We start from the raw sequence: 23859 nt of genomic DNA, 5'->3' as shown, positions 1-23859 counted from the left end.
AAACACTAAGTTGAAAAGATATATGTACTTCTATGTTTATTGCAGCATTAATTACAATAGTGAAGATACAGAAGCAGCCCTATTATCTCTGAATAGATAAATGGATAAAAAAGATGTAGTGTGTGTGTGTATATATATATATATATATAATATCTCATATTATATATATGTATATATAAAATATGTATAATACATATATTCCAAATATATTCCATATATGTATGCATATATATTATTCAGCCATAAAAGAAGAATGAAATCTTGCCATTTGCCTCAACATAGATGGATCTAGGGGGCATATGCAAACTGAAATAAGTCAGAGAAAGAGAAATGCCATATAATTTCATTCATATGTGGGGTTTAGGAAACAAAGAAAGAAGGAAAAAAAGAGAAAAACATACAAACAAAAACTAGATTCTTAAATATAGAGAACAAACTGGTGGTTGCCAGAGGGGAAGGGGATGGGAGGGGAATGGGTGAAATAGATCAAGGGGATTAAGAGTGCACTTATCATGATGATCACTGAGTAATGTATAGAATTGCTAATCATTATATTGAACACCTGAGACTAATATAACTATATTTAGTTATACTTGAATTTTGCTTTAAAAGTTAACAGATGTTGGCAACATGAAGAGGGGAAAAAAAGAACCTTTGAGTACTGTTGGTGGGAATGTAAATTGGTATAACCATTATAGAAAACAGTATGGAAGTTCCTCAATGAAAATAGAGCTATTATGGAGCAGCTTGTTGCTCAGTTGGTTAAGCATCTCTTGATTTCTGCTTAGGTCACAATCTCAGAGTCCTGAGATGGAGCCCCTAATTGGGCTCAGTGGGAAATCTGCTGGAGATTCTTTCCCTCTCCCCCCTCCCACCGGCTCACTCTCTCTCTTTCCCTCTCTCTCTAAAATAAATGAGTAAACCTATAAGAAAACAAAAATAGAGCTCTTATTTGATCCAGAAATCCTACTTCTAAGTATATATCCAAAAAACACAAAATCATTATCTCAGAAAGCTGTTACCTCCATGTTTATTGTAGCATTATCCACAATAGCTAATATATGGGAACAACCTAAATCTTTATTGACAAATGAATGGATAAACAAAAATGTGATGTGTGTGCACCACGCACACACATACAATGGAATGGAAAATTATTTACAATACAATATTGTTCATCTTGAAGAAGAAGTTTATTTTGTCACTCGTGACAATAGATGAACTTAAAGGACATTTTGCTAAGTGAAATAGGTTAGGCACAGAAAAACAAATACTTCATGATCTCACTTATATGTAGAATCTAAAGTAGTCAAACTCATAGAAATAGAAAGTAGACTAGTGGTTACTGGTGGTTGGGGAAATAGGGTATATTAGCCACGTGGTACAAATTTTCTGTTATGCAGCATGAATAAATTCTGGAGATCTAATGTACTGCATAGTGACTATAGTTAGTAATATTGCACTGCAACCTAAAATTTGCTAAGGGGGTAAGTCTTAAATGTTCTCATCACAAAAAGAAAAAATATGTGAGTTTGTGGATACGTTTACTAGCTTGATCTTCATAATCATTTCACAATGCATACATATAATAGAACATTACATCATACATCTTAAATAAATCCTAGTTTTATTTGCCACTTATACCTTAATAAAGCTGGGGGATAAAAAGAAATTTTATGTATGATGTTTTTATAAAAAAAAATGAGTGTTATTGCATATTTTTGTATTATATGGGAATTATATTGATACATCTATCTAGAAGTTTTGTGTAAAAATTTTCAAACAAAAATATGAACACCCAAGATTATGATATACAAATAATAGAATATTTCTTTAATAATTTTATTAGCATTCTCCCTAGGAATTTTTATAGGACATATATGAACTTTAAAAAATGTATGTACCTATAAATAATTGTCCCAAACTAGATAGAAGCAAGCTGCTATTTGCTGGCTAAAGATATCACATAATTAATCCAGTGGGCAGCAGTCTTGTCTTGAGACAGCTTATGTTTGGTCCTTTAGATGTCTTCCCAACATCACCCATTCACAGACACTGAGAAAAAAGAGAACTGTGTTATTGGCTATTTAACACTTAAAAGAAGTGACATTTTCCTCAACTTAGTCTTTTGTGTTTTAGGGATTTTTAAACACATCGGTAGTCTCCATTCAATGTGTATAAGTTACAATCAATTGATATCTGTCTGATACTTCTAAACTACCAAAGAGAAAGAGTAGGGAAGAGAATATAATTACATTTAAGGGTATTGCTTAACAATGTTTGGCAAAAACTTTTAAAGTGCTATTTTTCAGAAGTCAGGATTCTTTGGGTTTTGTTTTTTATTGCATGCATAAGCTTTTCTTCTTTTGAATAACAAAACTGTCATGAAATAAAAAGTAGTCTGTTTAGTTTCTCAAAGACTTACCTAATCAATTAAAAAACTCTTTTTTGAAAGAAGAATTCCTAAACTTAGTTTAAAAGTAAGAACACAAACATAATTTCATTTTGAATTGTTCTCACTCCTCATTCTTTGGACAGAACATCTTCCTCTCAGGTTTATCAAAAGCACCCATATTTTTCTTAAGTGGTTATTTTCTTGACTTTTCTACTCCATTTATTTAGACAAAGAGCATGTCTTTGAAATTCAAATATCAGGTTATATTTAAGAGAACAGAGTTAGGGGGATAAATTTGAGAATCTGTAATTCTCATTTCATTCTGGCAGATAATTCTATTTTCAACTTAGAACAAGTAACAGGAAAATTTAGCAAAGAGGCAGAATGAAGAAACGGTAGAGCTGCAGAACTTGGTCCCAATTCAGGTCATCACAGCATAGATTCATTGTTTGATGTGAAAATAAGAGCCAAAAAAAGAAAATAAGAGCCAAAATAACAAGCATCCACTACAATGCAAGCACACAGACACATAAAAACACACATTCAAAAGCCAAAGAAGAATGCCTTCCCGTTGCCATGGCTTACCTTTGATAGTTTTTAACATCAAGGATTGACTGAATGAGGCATCTTAAGAGTTGAGAAGAGTCAAGGACTGGGAGTAGTTAAGATGTTGAAATCTCATCAGGTTGCTGATGAGGATATATTTGATGTGGACAAAGCGTAGGAGACAGCCTTGCATCTTCGCAAGTATATGTGGGATGCACCTCAGATTTGCCTCTGTGTTTCCCATAGTATATTTCACAAGTCTTAATATTTCAGACCATGAATCCAGTTTTAGTCCTGGGCTTCCTTTGTTTAACATTCTGGAGAAGAAAATTTAAGGAAAATAGGTAATAGAAATTATTTTGCCAAGATTTTTTCTCTAAGGGTTTAGTGAAAAAGAAAACACAGCGTTAGGATATAAAATGCTCAAAAAGTTAAAAATGGAAAGTTTCCATAAGAGAAAAGAAAAGTTGTTGTTATTTTTCTCATTTCCCTTACTAATAGATCACCATATTGTTTAAGACAACAATAGATTTATCTAAATATCGGCATTTCAGTTTCAGTTCTGAAGAGGTTTTCAATAAGACATAAGCTGAAGTTATAGGTCAGTGTCTAGAATAGCTCTTTTTAGGGGGCTGACCAAATGTTGTTTTTGTTTTTGTTTGTTATGCCCTCTTCCCTTCCTATTTTTTGCTTCCTGAAATCTATAAAGACTGGCACTAAAGTAACAATACCTCAGACACTTTGAAGGTGGAAGCCACTGGCTAAAGGTGGAAAATCAGGAAGGCTGGGTCTTTGATGACCACAGAACTGTCAGACTTCCTATCCCAATCTCATTTGGGCCTATTTATTTATTTACTTATTGCTGGTTTGTTTACTATTATTATTATTATTATTATTATTATTTTGTGTAAGTACATTTGGACCTTATCTAACTTCTAGAAATAATTGTGATGGGGAGGACTACATACAGCATAGTACACTCTGCAACAACCTTTCTGTGGTAATTTCAACTGCTTGTTTTCATTGGCTGTCTCCTATGAACCAGTCACTCCAAGTGCACGTTTCCTGCCAAGTCACACATCATGTATTCATCAAATATTTATTGAGTCTGGCATTGGTGTTGGTGCTGGGGATAGGAGCAGAAGAAAATAACTTTTCCCTTATCATCATGAATTAAACTGACAAAAGACAGATTGTCAGGGGAAAAAGCATAGGTTTCTTTATTTTAGTTTTACATGCCATGGAGGCTCCACAGTAAAGAAGTGAAGCCCCCAGGACGTGATTAGACTTGGAAGTTTATATAATATTAGTGACAAAGGGCAATAAATCATGGACTAGACAAGGTAAAGGGGACTTGGGTTCCTAGGAAGGATAAATTGTGGGAAGGTAAGTAATATGGGGAAACTAATGAAAGGCAAGGGCCTTTTTAATAAGTGGTTTTGTTGCTATTGTTGTTGTTTGATTTGATGAAGACTCACCTTGCTTGGTGCTGACTCTCCATCTCCTTTGTGGCCATAAAATTTCCTGGAGAAGAGATTTTTGGCAGTCTTCACTTCTCTAAAGTTTCTGCTTTTAATCATGTAAGAGAAACTGTGAGAAGGCTTCTTCCTGCATCTGTTGATTCTCAATTACCTTCAGCTCAACTAACCCATATTGAAAAGTGGCATATGTTGGAGTGGCATATTCTGATCTCTTTCAGGATATATCACAATATAAAAACTAACATGGTATATGCTCTTGCAGAATTTGAGATTAGTAATAATTTTGTCAATAGTCACAGAAGGTGGGGAGTATAGTGGATTGAGCCAGGAATGAGACAGCAGGTAGAGTTCTCCCAACACAAAGAGAAATCTCTTTAGCAAAGAATACATACTTTCCATAAACAGGTGCCATATATCTCTCTCAAATAAAAATAATATAAAATGGAGTAGGAAATAGAAAAAGAAATCTGTGAGATAGATCTGGTAATGTAAGATTTGAGTGACGATTATACTAGCGAAAGAAATAGCAGAAGCCTGGTGCTTATGAGAAAGAGAAAAATGATTGTGGCGGGAGTTTGAATTTTAGATTTTCATTTAAGTATAATAGAAATCTATCAGAATGTTGCTGATTACATATTTATTTTGGATGAATAAACATATCTTATAAATAAGTTTAAGAAGTATAAGGGTATGTAGAAGGTGGAATGGTCAGATCTAGTTGGGAAGGGCAGGGGGCAGATATGTACCATTATAGATTTTTCTTTAAAGTAGACTATGTTTGGTTTTCAAGGAGACAAATGTTCTATTCATTCTTTAAAATCTACCTGAAATATCCCTTCCTTTTTAAAGCTACTTTTATTGTATCCTCTTTGTGCTTTCTACCTTATTGAAAGTTTCTCCTTCTAGTGCCCCAGTGTTCTTTGTGTGATTCTTTAGTGTCATCTTAGCTTACAGTAGCCCTCTCTGTGCTTCAGATACTCTAAAAACTCTATTATAGCACTTTTCACATAGGGATTTGGAGCACAAATTCTGGACCCAGACTGTCTGGTTTGAATCTATGCTCTTCCACATGCAAATTGGGCAGATTACTTCTATATGCTCTAATTTCCTCATGTATGAGAGAGGAATAGCAATTACACCCATAGGATTGGTAGGACTAAATCGGTAATACATATAAGTAGCATAAAGCAGTGCCAGACAAGTAAATATGACAAAAATAAAGAGTAGTTTTTCCTTTTGTGATTATTGAAATATTATATATTGGAGACAGCATCCATTCAACTGATTTGCTTGGATAAACAAAACTCCCCTCGTAAAACATACTAATTGATGCTCACAAAGACATCTACTATGTAGTCTTAATACCCAAATACAGGATACAGGGTTGTACTATTAGTAATTATAACCAGACAACAGTTAATAAACAGTGGTATATTTACCCTATTATTAGGCCATTCTATTAAAAAAAACCATCACTCTGCATGCATTGACTTTTAATTAATATCCTTACAAATATTTACTCAAAATTTTAGCTATTATGTCTGTTCTACAGATTTGGATTACAGCATTCCCTTTGAAACCTTCAAAATATTCTTTTAAATGTAAATAGAATTCTGTTTCAAAAACATACACTTGATAATATTTCTCTATGTTTAAATGCTTCAGTAGTTTCTCTTTTATTCAAACTCTTCACCATGGCCCTTGTGACCTGATATACTGTGTCAGTTCATGATCAATATTGTCATAGATTGCTTTCTGTCATTGTCATCATCAAAGCATCATCATCATAATAATCGCTCATTTTCCATGTATGAAGTCTTGTGCTATTTTATGTGAGATTTCCTTTTTAATCCTGAAAAAAAGCCATCACGTTTTTTTGATACCCTACTCATGAAATGGAGAGCAAAAAGAGGTTGGACTATTTGCCTAATATACAACTTGTGAGACATAGAGTCAGATTTCAAAGTCTGATAGTCTGGGATGTCTGGGTGGCTCAGTGGTGGAGCCTCTGCCTTCTGCCCAGGGTGTGATCCTGGAGACCCAGGATCGAGTCCACGTCAGTCTCCCTGCATGGAGCCTGCTTCTCCTTCTGCCTGTGTCTCTGCCTCTCTCTCTCTCTGTCTCTCATGAATAAGTAAATAAAATAATATTAAAAAAACAAAGGCTGATAGTCTGATATCAGAGACCTTGAGGTTGAACCTTAGCTTACATCATCTCCCCTAATGTGTTGATGAAAAGAAAAACAAGCAACTATATAGCTGCATGAATGCCTCTTGTGTATTCCTCCAGTTACATCTCAAACTAATTTCCTGGCATTCTCCTGCATCACACCAAACAATCTAGCCATTCTGGTCTCACTTTTCCATACGTGGAGTGCTTATTTTGCCTATGGGCTTTCATATACGTTATTTTGCCTAATGGCTTTCATATACGTGGGACCCTCTTCCTAGAACATTGTTCCTGTTCCAGTTTACCTGGATATCTCACCATTTGTGAAGTGATAAATTTAAAGAGACTCATTCTGTTATTCTTTTCATTATTTGTTCACTTTTGTTAGGTGCCCTGTTTTCTTCCTGCAGTCATGGTATTGACCACATTGTATTTTACACGTCAACTTACACATATCAGTTTCCCACTAGATTGTAGGTACAATGAAAGCAAGTACAATGTCTCTCTCCTTTACAACCGATTTACTAGTGTGCCGGCATGTAAAAGACACTTCATATTGCAAAGGAAAACTTGTACCAGATGGTGTTAAACAGTCAAGGAAGACTTTATTCAAGACTATTACATAGGTGGAGGAGGGGAATTGAACTTAACTCATGAAATACAAAATTGGAGATTTTTAAGAGCTGAGATGAACTAGTGGGAAAAAAATACTGCAAGATGTTAGATAGAGGTGAGGTTGATGAATGTGATTAGGCCACCTGTGTTTGTTAATAGTGCTTATTGAAGTTAAGCTCCTACCTTCACAAGGAGACTCAGAGATAGAGGCACTACTTTCTTAATGATGACATCTCAAAGGGATGGTTTCCAAAGTCCTGGACAATCTGGGTTTTAAAACTGACAAAGGTTGGGAGAAAATTTATATATCAAAGGGGCAGAAAAAATAATTCACAATTATAATTTAAAGTAAATGCTCTAAGGAAAAAGGTCAAAGGCCTAGAGTAAGGGAAAGAAAACTTCCTAAAGTTTAGTCAAGCTGAGAGGAATTATAAGGCCATTTTCGGCAAGATCTATTTGTTGAATTAATGAATAATTAACCAGAAAATGGAACAGTCCATTATACAGTAAAACACTCTTGACATGTAGTGATTAAGAACTATTATATGCCTTTGTATTTATATAATTTAAATAAAGTGTTGAGGGATCCCTGGGTGGCGCAGCGGTTTGGCGCCTGCCTTTGGCCCAGGGCGCGATCCTGGAGATCCGGGATCGAGTCCCACGTCAGGCTCCCGGTGCATGGAGCCTGCTTCTGCCTCTGCCTGTGTCTCTGCCTCTCTCTCTCTCTCTGTGTGACTATCATAAAAAATAAAAAAATCCTAAAAAAAATAAAAAATAAAAAATAAAAAAAAAAAATAAAAATAAAAAATAAAAAAAGTTTAAAAATAAATAAATAAATAAATAAATAAAGTGTTGAACAATACCCACATGACATTTGACTTTTTAGATATTTAAACTAATTGTTCTAATTACTTTTCCATGTTTTTTCTATTTTTCCCCGTGTTTTTTTCTAATTCATAAAAAATAAACTAACATCATTATAATATGGTACTTCACAAGTAAAGTTTAATGTTTTAATTGAACATTTTAGTTTCCATTTACTGACACTTCCAAGAAATTACTGATAACGTTAAAGTACATTGTAAATAAATAACTCAATATAAACACGGTAGCTAGATAGAGCAGAAATAATAATTTTATTGCCTGCTAACTGAAGTTCTTGCATATTTTAAATCGTGTTTAATGTTGCTTAAATTATTGTCGCTGTAAAGACATACATCCAATTTAATTAAACCTGTGTAATTTCAAAGAAGGTAAATTTAGTAGCTATATTTATATTCTCCAAAGCGTCATTGGATATGGTATTGATGTTTTCAAAATACATTTGCTTTCATTTCTATACATTTAGAATACTATGATTTACCTCATATAAAAGACAACAGTTAAGTTAGATAAATCTATCATATTGTACAGTCTCTAAGTTATGTTTTTTGTTTTTGTTTTCCCTTTCCAGCATTATCCTTGTCTGTCTCAAATTCAGACGCCCAATCATTGTGCATGTTTATGAAGGTTAATCCTAGACCTGAATTTCATTCACTGACCATAGGCATAGTTGAGTTTCTACAGTAATGAGTTCATTGGGCAGAAATTTTGCAAAGATATGGGGGGAGAAGGAGGGGCAAACATTATCTACATTTGAAAAGACCAAATTTACAAATCAGTACACTTTAATGCAATTTTTTTCTCCCTGACTAACTGGGAGTTTATTTGTATGCATTCTAAGTGGCAGTGCCATGGGAAACTAAGATTTTTGTCATTTTGGTTTAACACAGATTCACCCAGAAAGCACAAACCTGATTTTGCCTGAGAAGGACTACCAACAGAACCTGAACCGTGAGTACAGTTTTTTTGTGCTATTGAATTCTATGCTATATAACTGACCCAGTAATATGACATGGCTTATATTAAGATATGTAGTGAGAGTTTTGATTAAGCATAATTGTAAAATATAAGAAGTACAGAAAGTGAAAAGTGATACCTGTTTTATTGTTACGTTTAAAAGAATTTCTGAAGTTAATGCTTAACTTTGAAGAAGGTAATACATTTGTGCTATTCATTGACATTCAGTTTAAAGCATACAGTTTATATAGTTTTGTTATTCCAATTTATCTATGGTTGCTAAGCTATGTAAATAAGGTCTCTTACAAATACATATCTTTTGTGTTATTTTGAATATAATTTATTTTTCATCTATTCTATGATCAACATCCCTGAGTGCTTCAAGCATATATTTAGCACCTCAGTTTGCTCTGGGTTTTTTCAAATGGAATCCATAGTTTGCTAAAGGTAAAAGCTTGTTGTGCCTTTCTTCCTTCTGTCATAGACCTGTCTTTCAGCTACTTACTAATTGTTGGCAGTTGGCATCTCTTCTCTCTGTTTGGCCTCTGATAAGTTGTCTTTAATAACCTGTTGTTTTGTTCTTGAACTTTGCCATGGTTGCAACTCTGGGGTATCAGAACTGTCAGAAATAAAAGTGAAAGAGCAAGAGGCACTGAGCTTATGAAAGTTAGAGAAGACATAAGGCCTGGTATTGATTGATGAATTTCCCACTGCAGATAGTTTTCACTTTATCCCATTTGCTGTCACAGTACACGGTACACGAAATAATAAGGAGATTTTTTTTCCTCTCAGTAATGGACGATGGGGGCTGTTTGCTTTTTGAGAATCTGCTGCGGCCACATGCCGTGTGGCTTTATCTTTGAAAGTGAGGGTGAAACAAGCTTGCCTGGCTGCAGATAAGCGACTTAGAAGGAATCCTATTCAGATGTACCTGTCACTAATTTATCTGGAGGTTTTGTGATTCATACATACTGTTCTGTGTGCGATGGAGCATTAAATTGCTTTCCTCTGGGAGCAGGTCACATTCAGGGGTCATCAGACCTCAGCTGTGGGACGGTGCATGCTTGATTCATATAGCTTCTTGCAACTGAATTTTTATCTATTAGAAAGCTGGTAATTTGAACATATGTTAGATGATCTCTCGGAACATTTCAACAGCAAGGGGAATGACAAAAATTGAACTGTGTATTAATATGCAAGTGTTTGTAACAAAAAATTAATCAACCCTTCTGTTGTTAGCACAGTCATTTATTCTGATGATTAAGTAGCTTAAATATATTTCCCAATAATGCTCTAGCTCTTGATTAATGCATTTCCATGGCTTCTCTATTTATTTAAGGAATATGTACTTAAGTGCATTAATTTTACTGGGAAGAAAAAAAAAAAAAGCAGAGCTGATTTGAATCAGATCTTGCCAAAGAAAAAGCTTTAGAAAATAAAGATTTTTCCCATTTACAATATGGTTTTCTGCTGTGGAAATTTCACTTTATTACCCCATATATATTTTGTGAGAAAATGGCATACCTTGGAAAATGAGACAGATACCAGTTCAAATTTGAAAAGCACATGAAAGAGATGCTTATTTTTACGTGTTAAAATTGTGCTGAGAAACTTTAGTACAGATATGTCTTTTTGGATGTGGGATATTTAGAAAATGCAAAAACTCCTTTTTTTATTATTTCCATTATGTGATATATAAAACTAAAACCTAATATCTTCCCTTAGGTTTTAAAAATGCTTCATTTTGTGTAAAATTAAGCCAATAAATGGCAAAGAGGTAGTTAAGTGAAAGCAATCAGAGAAATCTTTTCAAAGTGTTTTTACCATGCATGACAGCAGTTTTAATGGTGGGTAAAGTAACTATATAAACTTATATGTTTTCTCTCTCTCTCTCTTTTTTTTTTTTTAATTTAACATTGTTCCTTAAACTCTCAGTTGCAACCCAAAACAAATGATCATTTCATGAAGTAACAAAAGAAAAACTCTTCCAACTGGATAAAAATGATGAATTTATGCTGCATTTATATGGTACAAGTTTTTGATATTTGTCCTACATGTGAAAATGTGGAACATTTAACACAAATCAGAATTTTCTTATTAATGAATTAAAGTATAAGTAGGGCATTACTGTAAGAACTTATTCTATCATCTATGCATAATTTATAGTATTTAAATAAGATGTTCATTACACTTCCCAATCTTCAAATTACATTGTGACCTTAAAACCTTATAAGGCCTCCCAATAAATAAGAGTGTGAAATAAATATATCTAATAAAATTATTTTAGGGTTTCAACGTGTTCTGTTAAGCATTTCTCTGGTAAAAAAAAAAAAAAAAAAAGAGGGATCCCTGGGTGGCGCAGCGGTTTGGCGCCTGCCTTTGGCCCAGGGCGCGATCCTGGAGACCCGGGATCGAATCCCACATCGGGCTCCCGGTGCATGGAGCCTGCTTCTCCCTCTGCCTGTGTCTCTGCCTCTCTCTCTCTCTGCGTGTGACTATCATAAATAAATAAAAATTAAAAAAAATAATAATAAAAAAAAAAGAAAGAAAGAAAAAAAGAAAAGCAGTTCATGAAACTAGGGGAAAAACACCAATTTACTACATGCAAAGTACATAAAATTAGGCATATTTCTGCCCTCTTCTTTCTATTTATTTTTTTTCCTATTGAGGAGGAAACAAAAGTCTAAATATGGAATATTCAATGTCTTTACACAAACCTGTTATATATCTCACTAGGAGATATTTACTTTTTTTTAAAGGAAAACTATTTAAAAACATAGATTAAATTCATATTTTTTTAGAGTAAATCAGAGAAAATGGTTTTGTTGGAGTCAGAGGATTTAAGTATTTTGTTGTAATGGTATTTTTAAACAGTTCTCTGTATCACAAAGTTTCTTCTGTTCTTTACATGAATAGCTACCCACCTTTCAGACTCCGCTAAATTAACTTAAATGTCATTTTTTAAAAAGTCTTTTTAAAGCATCCAAGCTTGCCATCACTTCTTATGAACTTCTTTATTTTTTACTTCATGGCATTTACCATAATTGTAAGCATTTTATTTATATTTTATTATACAATAATAAATGTAAAGAGAAGAGAAAAAATTATTTCCTTGTTTTGTTTGTGTCTCTTACAACAGTTAAGCACAATATTTAGTGCCCAGCACAGCGCCTGAAATATAGCAAATAGTCAATAAAATTTATTGAACCAGTGAGGTTAGATAATGAAAACGAAATCATTCTAGAAATGGGATCAGAAATGTAATGTATATCTTAAATACATAGTACCAAATGCTATATACTCACCAGTTTATTTAAAAAATGATTGCAAATACTTATTGTATACAAATAGAGAAGTCAGCAAGTTTCAGACCTTAACAGCTTCCTCACTACACAACTAAAGCCTACCAAACTTATTAAGTATTAAGTGCCATGACACACATAACTAGTATTGTCTAAGAGTAGTTACGAAACATTCTGTGGATGTCTTTTAAATAGTTTAAAGAAAAACAATAAAAAATCTCTGGTTATTAAAAAACCCATTTATTTTATAAGCATTGATTGAGATGACTATGTCTGTATATATGAAACTGTGCAAAAAATCTATAGATTTACTATTATAAGTTGTTAACTCTCACCATGAAATCAATATATAGTAAGGAAATCCGATGTACACTTTCAAAAATACAGTAGGGCTTCAACTATAAAATAGAAGATGAAAAGGAGTGGACACAAGCTTCAAAGAAAGTTGAAGGAATACTTGGCATAAGGAATGGCATAAGGAAAGGCATGAAAAAGGTATTAGTAAGAATTAGTTGCTTATCGCTTATCATCTGAGCTATAGCTAGATGTATTATGTTATCTTTGGCTATGAATGGACGTTTATTTGAATGTAGATTAGAACAAGATTGTGGAAGATTCAACACTAGTTTGAGGAACTAGTGGTTCTGTGGGCCTGTAGCTCTGTCCCTTGAACATGTCCAATCTCTTTTTCCTTTAGAAGCATAGAAAATAAAAGTGTGGTTATTTTGAATGACAGCTCATACAGAAAAATCTGGTACTAGGTACCACAGGATTTTCCTCTTGTATGTGCTCAATACATACAGGCACATACATGCACCCCCACTTGTTTGTATGGTTTGCTTATGTGTAGGTGTATGTACTTAATCTGGCTTCACTTTATAAAATAAATTAGAGGAGGAATCATTATCAATATGTACAGAAACTGCTAATGACTTTGACAAATACTCAATAAACTAATAAAGCAGGAAGCCTGAAATAAAATGTCAGTAATAGAGGGCTTATCTCTCAGAGACACACTTGAGGAAAAACTCATGAGGATGATGACTTGTAAAATGCAAAAAAAAGAGGAGGTCAAATATTTAATTAGACTTTCGTGAACAAAAGAACAAGATGAGTGTAATCTATTAACTTCCTGAAATATATTCTTTATGCCATACACAATGAAACATGTAAATAGAAATTTTGTGATCATTCATATTTTGATAACTGATGATAGTCTCTGAAATTAACAAAGAAATTTGGAAAATATTATACCAAATATCTTTTTTAAAGAATGAAAAAGCACATTTGCTTATTAAAAGTCCAAAGAGGGACACCTGGGTGGCTCAGCAGTTAAGTGCTTGCCTTTGGCTCAGGGAGTGATCCTGGAGTCCTGGGATAGAGTCCCACATCAGGCTCCCTGCATGGAGCCTGCTTCTCCCTCTGCCTGTGTCTCTGCCTCTCTCTCTCTCTGTGTCTCTCATGAATAAATAAAAAAAATCTTTAAAAAAAATTTTTTTTAAGTCCAAAGAATTCTTACACTAACAGTTGGTGTTTAACCCAATACTTACTGAACTAATTTAATCAGATCACCCTTATTAAGGTCATGATCTTTCCATGATTCCATGTTGCCTAGCTCTAGTTTTAGAATATCATTCTTTGAAAACATTTATACTAAGAAAAGTAAATGCAAACTGTTATTGTTTGGTGTTTTATGTATTACTTAAGAATTTTGGCATATTTCAGATTGCAGTCATTCTCCTAAATTTTCATCTAGAATCTTTTTGCTTCAAGTTTTTAATTGTATAAACCAGCTAGATTAAATGTTGTGTATTGAAAAAAATAGGGATCAAGAATCATTTTTAGCTCAGACCTTGTTCCAAAGGTAATTGAAAATGTTTGTGTGAATTTTTTTTTAAAGATTTTAATTTATTTATTCATGAGAGACCGAGAGAGAGAGAGAGAGAGAGAGAGAGAGAAGAGAGAGCGAGAGGCAGAGGGAGAAGCAGGCTCCATGCAGGAAGCCCCATGTGGGACTCCATCCTGATACTCCAGGGTCACACCCTGAGCCAAAGGCAGGCGCCAAACAGCCGAGTCACCCAGGGATCCCCTGTTTGTGTGAAATTATTATTGTTCTATTCACCTATTTGTGTATTATTAAATACTTGAAGTATGCTATTCATATGTTTATTATTATTGTAGATTAAGAGCGAGTTTTGAAATGTGTTAGTGTAACTCAGCCAAATGTATTCATTTTCAAGAGCATTTTAACTCCTCTAGATCCTCTTCCATTTCATCTTAGAATCAGCTAATATTCTTATGATATTTTGACTGAACTCATATTAAGGCTAAGAAGTCAGGAAGAATTCACATCCTTAAAATACTGAGTCTTCTCATCTTATGAAGGTGACATAAGTCCTTTTATTTAAGCCTTGTTACTGTCTGAAGCAATTTGTAGTTTCCGTAATAGAAATCACACATATTTTGTTGGATTTATTCCTATTTAATGTTTATTGATGCTATTATTAATCGTAACACTTTAATTTTTCATTTCTACTCTGGTATATAGAAATACAATAGATTTTTTGCTGACCTTCTATCCTATGGACTTGCTAAATTCATTTATTACTCCATGTATTTTTTATACATTCCATAGGCTTTTATATATATATAAAATATATAATATATAATCTGATTAAAATTTTTATGCCAACACTTGCATTTTCATTCTTCTTGTCCAATTTCATTAACTAGAGCTTCCATTACAATGTTAAATAGAAATGGTGAGAACTACGGGTCCTGGGTGACTCAGTTGGTTAATTGTCTAACTCTTGATTTCAACTCAGGTCATGGTCTCAGGATCCTGGGATCGAGCCCCACACTGGGTTCCATGCTTGGTGGGGAGTCTGATTGAGGAGTCTTTCCCTCTCCCTCTGCCCCATCCCCTGGTAGTGCAGGTGCTCTCTTTAAAATAAATAAATCTTTTTTAAAACATGGTGAGAACTGATTCTGTTATCATATTGTCTATGTTAAGAGACACACATTCAGTGTTTCTCTGCAAATATTCTAGTTTTCATGTATACTCTTAATGGGATTAAGAAGGTTCTACTTTATTCCTAGATTTTTAAGAGTTGTTATTGTAAATGAGTGCTAGATTTTATATTTTTTCTGTATCTTTTGAGATGATCTTATTACTTGTCTTCTCTACACTTTTTACATATCAAATTGCATTAATTTCTGAATTCCAAACCAAACTTGCATTGCTGGAATATACTCCAGTTGGTCATCATATAGCATCTTTCGTATATATAGCATGATTTGCTTTGCTAATATTACATTAAAGATTTTATATTTATGTTTGTGAGAAATATTGTACTGTATTTTTATTTCTTTTCAGGTCTTTATCAAATTTGGTATAAAGACATGAGTTTGAAAGTGCCTTTCCCTTCTATTTTCTAAATTTGTATATTATTTCTTCTTCAAATAATTGAATAGCTACTGAGATTTTCTTTGTGGAAAGGTTTTGAATTGTAAATATAATTTTCTTAATGGATAAAGGGATGTTCATATTTTCTTTCTTACCCTATGTCAGTTATGGCAGTTTCTGTCCTTTAGAAAATTTGTCTATTGTTTTCTTAATTAGTGCATCTATTTACTTAAAACTATTCAGAAAGTACTATTATGAAACTTTACTGTGGGTTGGATTTGTAATATTGTTCACTTCATTTCTGATAATGGTATTTTGGATTTACCCTCTTTGTTATGAAACTGGGTAAGGATATATCAATTTTATCAGTCTTGTCAAAGAAAGCAGTTTTGACTTTGTTGATTTTTAAAATATTTTTCATTTTCAAACGTATTACTATCTGCTCCTATCACTAATTTTTCTTTCTTCTACTCTTTTTTATTTTTAAACTGATTCTTGTTTTCTAACTTCTGAACATAGAAAATTAGGTCTTTTTTTATACTTTGTGTCTTTACTAGTAGAATAATTTAAAATTATCAGTTTTTTTTTCTACGTACCCCTTAAACTGTGTTCCACAGGTTTTGGCATGATCTGCTTTCTTTATCACAAAATCTGAAATAGTATCTAAATTACTTTTTGATTCTTTCTTTGATCCATAGATTCTTTACATATTTAATATTTAATTTCTTATTTGGAAATTTTCTATCCATCTTTTATTTATTTATTTTTTATAGAGAAGTATTTCTTTTTTTTTAATTTTTATTTTATTTTATTTATTTATGATAGGCACACAGTGAGAGAGAGAGGCAGAGACACAGGCAGAGGGAGAAGCAGGCTCCAGGCACCAGGAGCCTGATGTGGGATTCGATTCCGTGTCTCCAGGATTGTGCCCTGGGCCAAAGGCAGGCGCCAAACCGCTGCACCACCCAGGGATCCCTCTATCCATCTTTTAAAATCAATTTTTAGTAAATAGCTTTGTGTCAAAACAGTATACTGTGTACATTATTTAATTATTGGAAATTTACTGGGAGTTATCCTGCAGCCTCCTCTAAAAATATTGTATCTTTCAATTTGGGGAGTAGCACTTTATAGGTGTCAATTAGTTTAAATGAGTTGATAATTTAGTTCATTGGCTTTTTTTTTTTTTTTTTTTTTTTGGTCTTCTTGCTCTCAATTACCAAAGCAGTGGTAAACTCTCCATACAAGTGTGGATTTGAGATTTATTTCTTCAATTCTGTAATTTTGTCTCATGTATTTCTAAACCTTGCTCTTAAGTATATATATAACTAGGTTTGTTATATCTTCCTGATGGACTGACCCCTTTTATCACTGTGAAATAATATTCTTGATATCTGGTAATACTCTTTGTCTTGGTATCTATTTTGTTTGGCTACAATTTTTTATCCTATTAAGTAAATACTAAATAATCATGGCATTAACTGAAATAATAAATATTACAATAAATGTTAAATATAAATTAGTATATTATTAAAATGTTTCCCAGTGTGTGATTGAATAATTTTAATACTCAACCATAATAATTGAATAAAAAATGCTGTTCACACATTTATTTTATGTGAAAAGACATTTGAAAACTTACAAAATGAAAATTAAATCGTGATTTGCATATAATATTTAAATGAGAGACCTTAAGACCTGGGTAAATAATTAAAACCCCAGTATGGTAATTTGAAGTTAATAGGGACATTAGTGGTCAATGTTCCACTTTACACATGGAAAAATTAATACTGTGAGAAGCTGAAAACTAGTCCCAAATCACAAATGTTGCTAAGGTCTAGAATACCAACGTTCTTTGTTCTATAAGTTACTGATACTCATGAATAAGGTCCTTGTGGGGATATCCAAAACTTAAAGAAAGAAATAAAGGTATCAAAATTTTAATGATGATAGGAACGTGAAAAAAATCAATGTTGTATTATTCTTAACCAAATGCCTTAATCTTTATCCATCATTTTTCTCAGCTACAAAAATGATCATAATTCATAAAGAAAAATATATCTTTATTTTCCTTCAAGCTTAGGAAAGGACAAAAGATTGTGGTTCCAATTTCAATGTCACTGCCCCATGAATAAAATATTCTCAAGAGTAAATGAGTGTGTTTACCTGTATAATGGAAAGGTGAGAAGAGAATAGCAGAGTAAATACCATTCATGCTAAAATAAATGCCAAAATATTCTTTGGAGAGAGTAGTCTTACTTTTATAGTCATATATAGAGAAGGAAAAACAACCATTTAGCCAACGTTTCTATTCTTGCATGTGTACTCCCAATGGGATTATACTTATTGTGAGTACATTAGAGGATGACTCCCTTGCCTTTTAATAATTTTTAAAGTACATGTTAAAATGCCCATTATATTTCTTGCTTTAAAGGGATTAGTAAAATGTTAATTAATAATGAATGCATAGACAAAAAAATGCCAGGGACAGTTTCTTGGCAGAAAACAAATGAGTTGAAATGCCCTCTTTAGCAGTGCATTAGGAATGTGACAATTAAGATATAGTTAAGCCCTTTGGAAATAGATGCTTTTAGTCATTTATTTTTCCTAACAATAAGTAACAGAGACAAAGCCTTTAGTACCTGAGTATAAATATGATTTTCAACTTCTTGAACACCAAGACATTCTTTTAAAATTCTATTTGCTGCTAATTCCTTATGTTGACTGTATTGTTCATGATGATAAATTTAAAATACTGGGAGATGCTCACTGGAATAAAAAGGTCATTGCAGTTTGTTAAAGATGCTTGGCCAAGACTCTATCCTTAGTACCTTAGTAGAATGTCCAGAATCAACTCATGTTCTCAGGGTTTCTTTCCTAACTCTGAGTGTATCTTAAGATCATTTACACAGGAAGTAAATGGAGTTTCCTTTGACATTTGTTTGTCATGTTTCCTTCATGAATTGTGGAAGTTTCTTTAATCTAGACTACCTATATTATTAAATATTATTCTCTTCTAAATAAAACTGAAAATCAAACAGTGTTTAGCAGGTCAAGTAGTAAATTTGTCCATTTAAATCTCATTTATACTTCTATTGTCAATATGTAGTGTTCTAATTCAGTAAATACACTGCTAATTCAATAATGTTAAGAATCGATGACTTATCCTTTTGAAGAAGTACCTTGACAATTATCATTCTTTATTGCCTTCAAATCTTGCTATAAATGTGCTGAATGAATTATGAGGCTTCCCTCATGCTGTGTTCTCCTATCTTTCTAGAATGTTACATGCATTACTATTATACTTAGCATTTAGCTAGAGATGTTCCTGTTTCCTGTCATTCTTTTAGTACTTAGTCTAATTTTTTAATGACTGAACTTAGAAGTTATCCTTTCTGGTAGACTTCCCTGGACTACTGAGCTATGGTTGTTCCTATTGCACCATGAGTTTTTTTTTTTTTTTTTCAAAATAATATATTTCAGACTATAGAAAATGCCCATTGTTATGTCTTTCTTCTTTGAAATATTGTATGTTCAATAAAGAGTGTATAGTATTGGTACATAGAAGATACTTAAAATTCTCTGCTAAAATGTAAATATATTTCGCACATCTTAATCTCATTGTAGAAATCTTGACTCATGTTCTTTTTTGTGCTGATAAAAGTGTTGTATAAACATGATAAACATTTAAAAAGCTAAATTTCAGGTAATGGTGGTAGACTGACCTCTTCTATGGTTTCCCTCCATGCACTCCACTAAAATGAAACTAAAGTGTTATTTTTCATTATATGACACAAACTTTCAAGTTAGGGGAGATTGAGGGTTGAGAACAATGCAACAACATTTTGCAAGCTAAGTCTCTGGACTAGCAGTAAATAACAAACATGTGAGAAAAGTAACCTAAGTTGTCAGTGGGAAAAGACAAGAAATGATATAATTGACATTGCACTGCACAATTCCCGGAAGTCTTAGTTATTTGCAGCACAAGATACCTGTGGTTTGGTGGATAAATAATGGGGTAAGGTAGAAGCAAAAAAAATAATAATAGAGATTGGTTGAAAATAAAGAACTGTACTCTGGATATTTCACGTTTTGAAAATAGTATCCAATTCTTGGTAGCAATATTTTCATATATCTTTAGGCATATTAAGTCAGAATTTTTGTTTATTTTCGTATCTTATTTTCTTTATTATCTCCATTTCCTCCAATTATTGTTTCCATATTTTTAAAAGTTTGACTTACTTCAGTAATTAATTCTACTACATTAGCTGTAGTATTCTCGGTTTGGATAAACAACAAAATTTAGGAAAAACAAGAGACTTCCACTGGCACCAGTTTTACTTAGCTTTAAGAAAGGATACACATCAGGGAACATTTTTTTTTTTCTTTTTATGTAGGCTCCACACTCAGCATGGATCCCAATGTGGGACTTGACCTTATGACCCTGAGCTGAAGACAGGAGCCTCAAGAGTTAGACAGTTAACTGACAGAGCTGCACAAGGTGCCCCACATCAGGAAACATTAAGCAGGGCTGAGATGAAGGTGAATCATATGAGATACTCACTTTAGTGCAAAATTTAAGGGTACTCCAATAATCTCAGTAATTAAAAAAAAACCCTATCTTTAATAAAATATATTTAAAAATAAAAATTAACACATAAACATAAAATGAACTATATATATGTATATATAAATATATATATATATATATATATTTTAAGATTTCATTTATTTATTCATGAGAGACACAGAGAGAGAAGCAGAGACATCGGCAGAGGGAGAAACGGGCTCCCTGTGGGGAGCCCGATGTGAGACTCCGGGATCACGCCCTGAGCCAAAGGCAGATGCTCAACCACTGAGCCATCCAGGCATCCCAAAATATATTTTTAAAAATAAAGACAAGGGATCCCTGGGTGGCACAGGGGTTTAGCGCCTGCCTTTGGCCCAGGGCGCGATCCTGCAGACCCGGGATCGATTCCCACGTCGGGCTCCCGGTGCATGGAGCCTGCTTCCCCCTCTGCCTATGTCTCTGCCTCTCTCTCTCTCTCTCTCTCTCTCTCTGTGACTATCATAAATAAATAAAAATTTTTTTTAAAAAACTTAAAAAAATATAAAAAAAAATAAAGACAAGATCAGTATTACTATTTTTCCCTTTGCCTCAGTTCCGATATTACTCAGCATGGAGCCGCAACTAGTGTTGGAAGGTAAATTTTAAAAAAATCCCTGGGAAGTAAAGCAAAAAGACAAATAGATGAAAAATAGGAAAGAAAAATAAGCAAAATAGTGTATTCATCTAGGGGTCCCAACACCTAAAGTATGGAATTTCAAAAACAAGAGAAATAAAATGGGTGGGAAATCATCAATAAAATATTTTTTTTAAGATTTTGTTTATTTACTCATGAGAAACACAGAGAGGAGCGAGAGATCTCCAGGATCACACTCTGGGCTGAAGGCAGTGCCAAATCACTGAGGCACCCAGGCTGCCCTCAATAAAATTTAATACAGTTTCAAAAACTGAAAAACATAACTTTCCAGATTGGAAGTGCCAGTAAATAATACAGTGAATGAAAATAAGAGTAAGTGAGGCTTACTAAAATATTAAAATTATGGAATATGGAAGTTTCTGCAGACTTTCAGGGATGGGGCAGGACAATAAAGAGAATAGATGTAAAACACCAGAAACTAGAATGTATTGGCATTTTTGAACAGCACTTATTTTCTACCAAATTTGAATGCTTTCACAAACCACAATCTTTAAAAACAAAGATACCTACAAAAATTTAGATGGTAAATGTTCTTGAAGGAAAGAATGGAACGAGTTGATGAAGAGGATCTAAGGGGAGCCCGGCTGTACAAATATAAAGATATTACATGATTTGTGTCATGTTAAAAATTACAATTAATTATTATTGGTCAAGACTCTCTGAGGAGAAATAATTTCCAGTGTAGAATTATGTCCAAAGTATCCATCAAATGTGGAGATTGATTAAATACTTCATTAGTCATCCAAGGTGTCAAAGCATTAGTTTTTATGCACCATTTGTCAGGAAGCTACTAAAGAATGTCCTCTACAAAAACAAGGGATCATACGAAGAAAATATATATATTGTATATATACATATTAAATCATAGATTTAAATAATAATAAAAGCAACAGGCATCCCCAGGATAATGGTGTAGGGGAAACAGGATAATGACTGTGTGCCAGGTATACAGCAGGCCAAGTCTGAGCATATCAGAAGGCTCTCTAAGAAATTTCTCCAAAAGGAGGAAATTGTTAGAAACCTACTGTATCTGATCATGTAAAGAAGAGATTTGAATAGGTGAATGTTTAAGGTGAATAAGTCATAACAAAAAAATTAAATAAATGTAAGAAGTTTGAGCAGTTATTGTTAAGAAAAGCTAAGAGTTATGTGAAATATGCAAACAAATCACCAATGACTATATAACTGTGGTGTAAATAGCATCTGTATTGTCAAAATTTGGATTTTTATTTGGCTTACATTACAATATACATTAGATAGAAAGAGTTGCAGGAAGGTCGTGCATGTGTAGTTAGAGTAGAAGGAAAGAGTGCTAAGTTCCTTACTGTCCTAGTGAGTAATCAATATATGGCGCCTAAAACTGAAAACAGAGTAAGTAAGACGTAGCGTTAAGAAAGCAGCTACAAAAGTTAAAAGTGGTTTTGGGACTAAGGGGAAGAAAATGAAGAAAGGGAGGAGGGTAACTGGTGTTTTTAGGAGTAAAACAAAAGTGCAAACTACTTCAAAGCCATTGCTCAAGAAATGATCTTGATTACTGCTATAATATCCACCAACTGGACTAATTATTACTATCTTATTTAAGTATGCTTTACAAAGTCATACAATTAAGTATAAAAACTCATTCAAATGCATATACTCTTACACATACAATTGACCCTGATTTTAAAAGATAGTTTTCTAAATAGTTTTCTTTAACTATTGATAGTCATTCTTTGTGTGTGTGTGTGTGGGGGGGGTAGACTTAGCGATACTGAAGTAGTCATAGACATAAGCATGGAACATGCCATATAGATAAGTACAAAGATAGGGCCAGTATTAAAAGCAACACATTCTGTTGTTAAAGATCAACATGTTTTAGGCACTACTGGATGAAATTAATAATAAATACAATAATAATTTAATCATGGCTAGTTTTTATTGACTATTTTTACTCAATGCCTGTTATTCTCTGTTTCCTTTATGTACAATATCTCATTTAATCCTCAGAGTAGGGATGCCTGTGTGGCTCAGTGATTGAGCGCCTCCCTTCAGCCCAGGGCGTGATCCTGGAGTCCTGGGAACAAGTCTCACATCGGGCTCCTGCATGGAGCCTGCTTCTCCCTCTGCCTGTGTCTCTGCATGTCTCTCTCTCTCTCTTTCTTTCTCTCTCTCTCTCTGTCTCTGGTGAATAAATATATAAAATATTTTTTAAAAAATCCTCAGAGTAATTCTGAATATAAGTGATTATTTTCCTTATTTTGAAAGTAAACTTAAGTATTTTCATATGTGATATTCCATCTGCAGAAATGTAAGCATTTTCGATAAATATTATCTGCTCATTCCCTATTTCATCTTACATAGTTTCTAATGTCAGCAGAGAAAATGTGAAATCTGTCTTTAAAAAAATACAGCAAATGGCCTGCATGACAATATTTCAGAGAGTGGTTAAATAGAAACTGACTCAGAAAATCTTTCAAATAAATAGATCTTTCTAAATGTATAATGCATTGTATGCACTATGTTATTACATAACTGTGTTTTAGGCTTTCTTATGGCATGATTAGCTTTTTTTTATCTGGTGATATATGTAAAGTGCATCATTTAGAGTAATGGAATATGAAAGTGTGACTGCTCATTTAAAATAAATGTAAACGTGAACACACCCACATCACAAATACATTTTCTACTAACTTCCAGAGAAATATCGCAAAACCGTTATACCGTAAAATTGTATACAGAATTTTTTCAGTAAAAAAATTCCAGAAATATCTCAAGAGAAAGCCAGGATCTTTCAGGTTTTCTCTGATGATGAAGGCTCTAAATTCAACCTCACTTTTCTGAATCATGGCATTTACCACTCATGCCA

At 33.2% G+C, this 23859-nt stretch overlaps 1 protein-coding gene across 5 annotated transcripts in view; it reads left to right on the top strand.

The window, feature by feature from the left end:
* The window catches only part of MGAT4C (MGAT4 family member C), a 725894-nt gene that overhangs the window by 385955 nt on the left and 316080 nt on the right, over positions 1-23859 (top strand). For all 5 annotated transcript variants that reach the window (XM_072772985.1, XM_072772980.1, XM_072772984.1 and 2 more), the window contains one exon: positions 8979-9039. The gene's annotated coding sequence lies outside the window, so the exon portion shown is untranslated. The remainder of the gene's footprint in view (positions 1-8978; positions 9040-23859) is intronic.

This window comes from Canis lupus, chromosome 13, assembly GCF_048164855.1.
Source record: "Canis lupus baileyi chromosome 13, mCanLup2.hap1, whole genome shotgun sequence".
Taxonomy (NCBI): Eukaryota; Metazoa; Chordata; class Mammalia; order Carnivora; family Canidae; genus Canis; species Canis lupus.
Note: the sequence above shows the minus strand (reverse complement) of the source record. Positions and strands in the feature narration are given on the sequence as shown.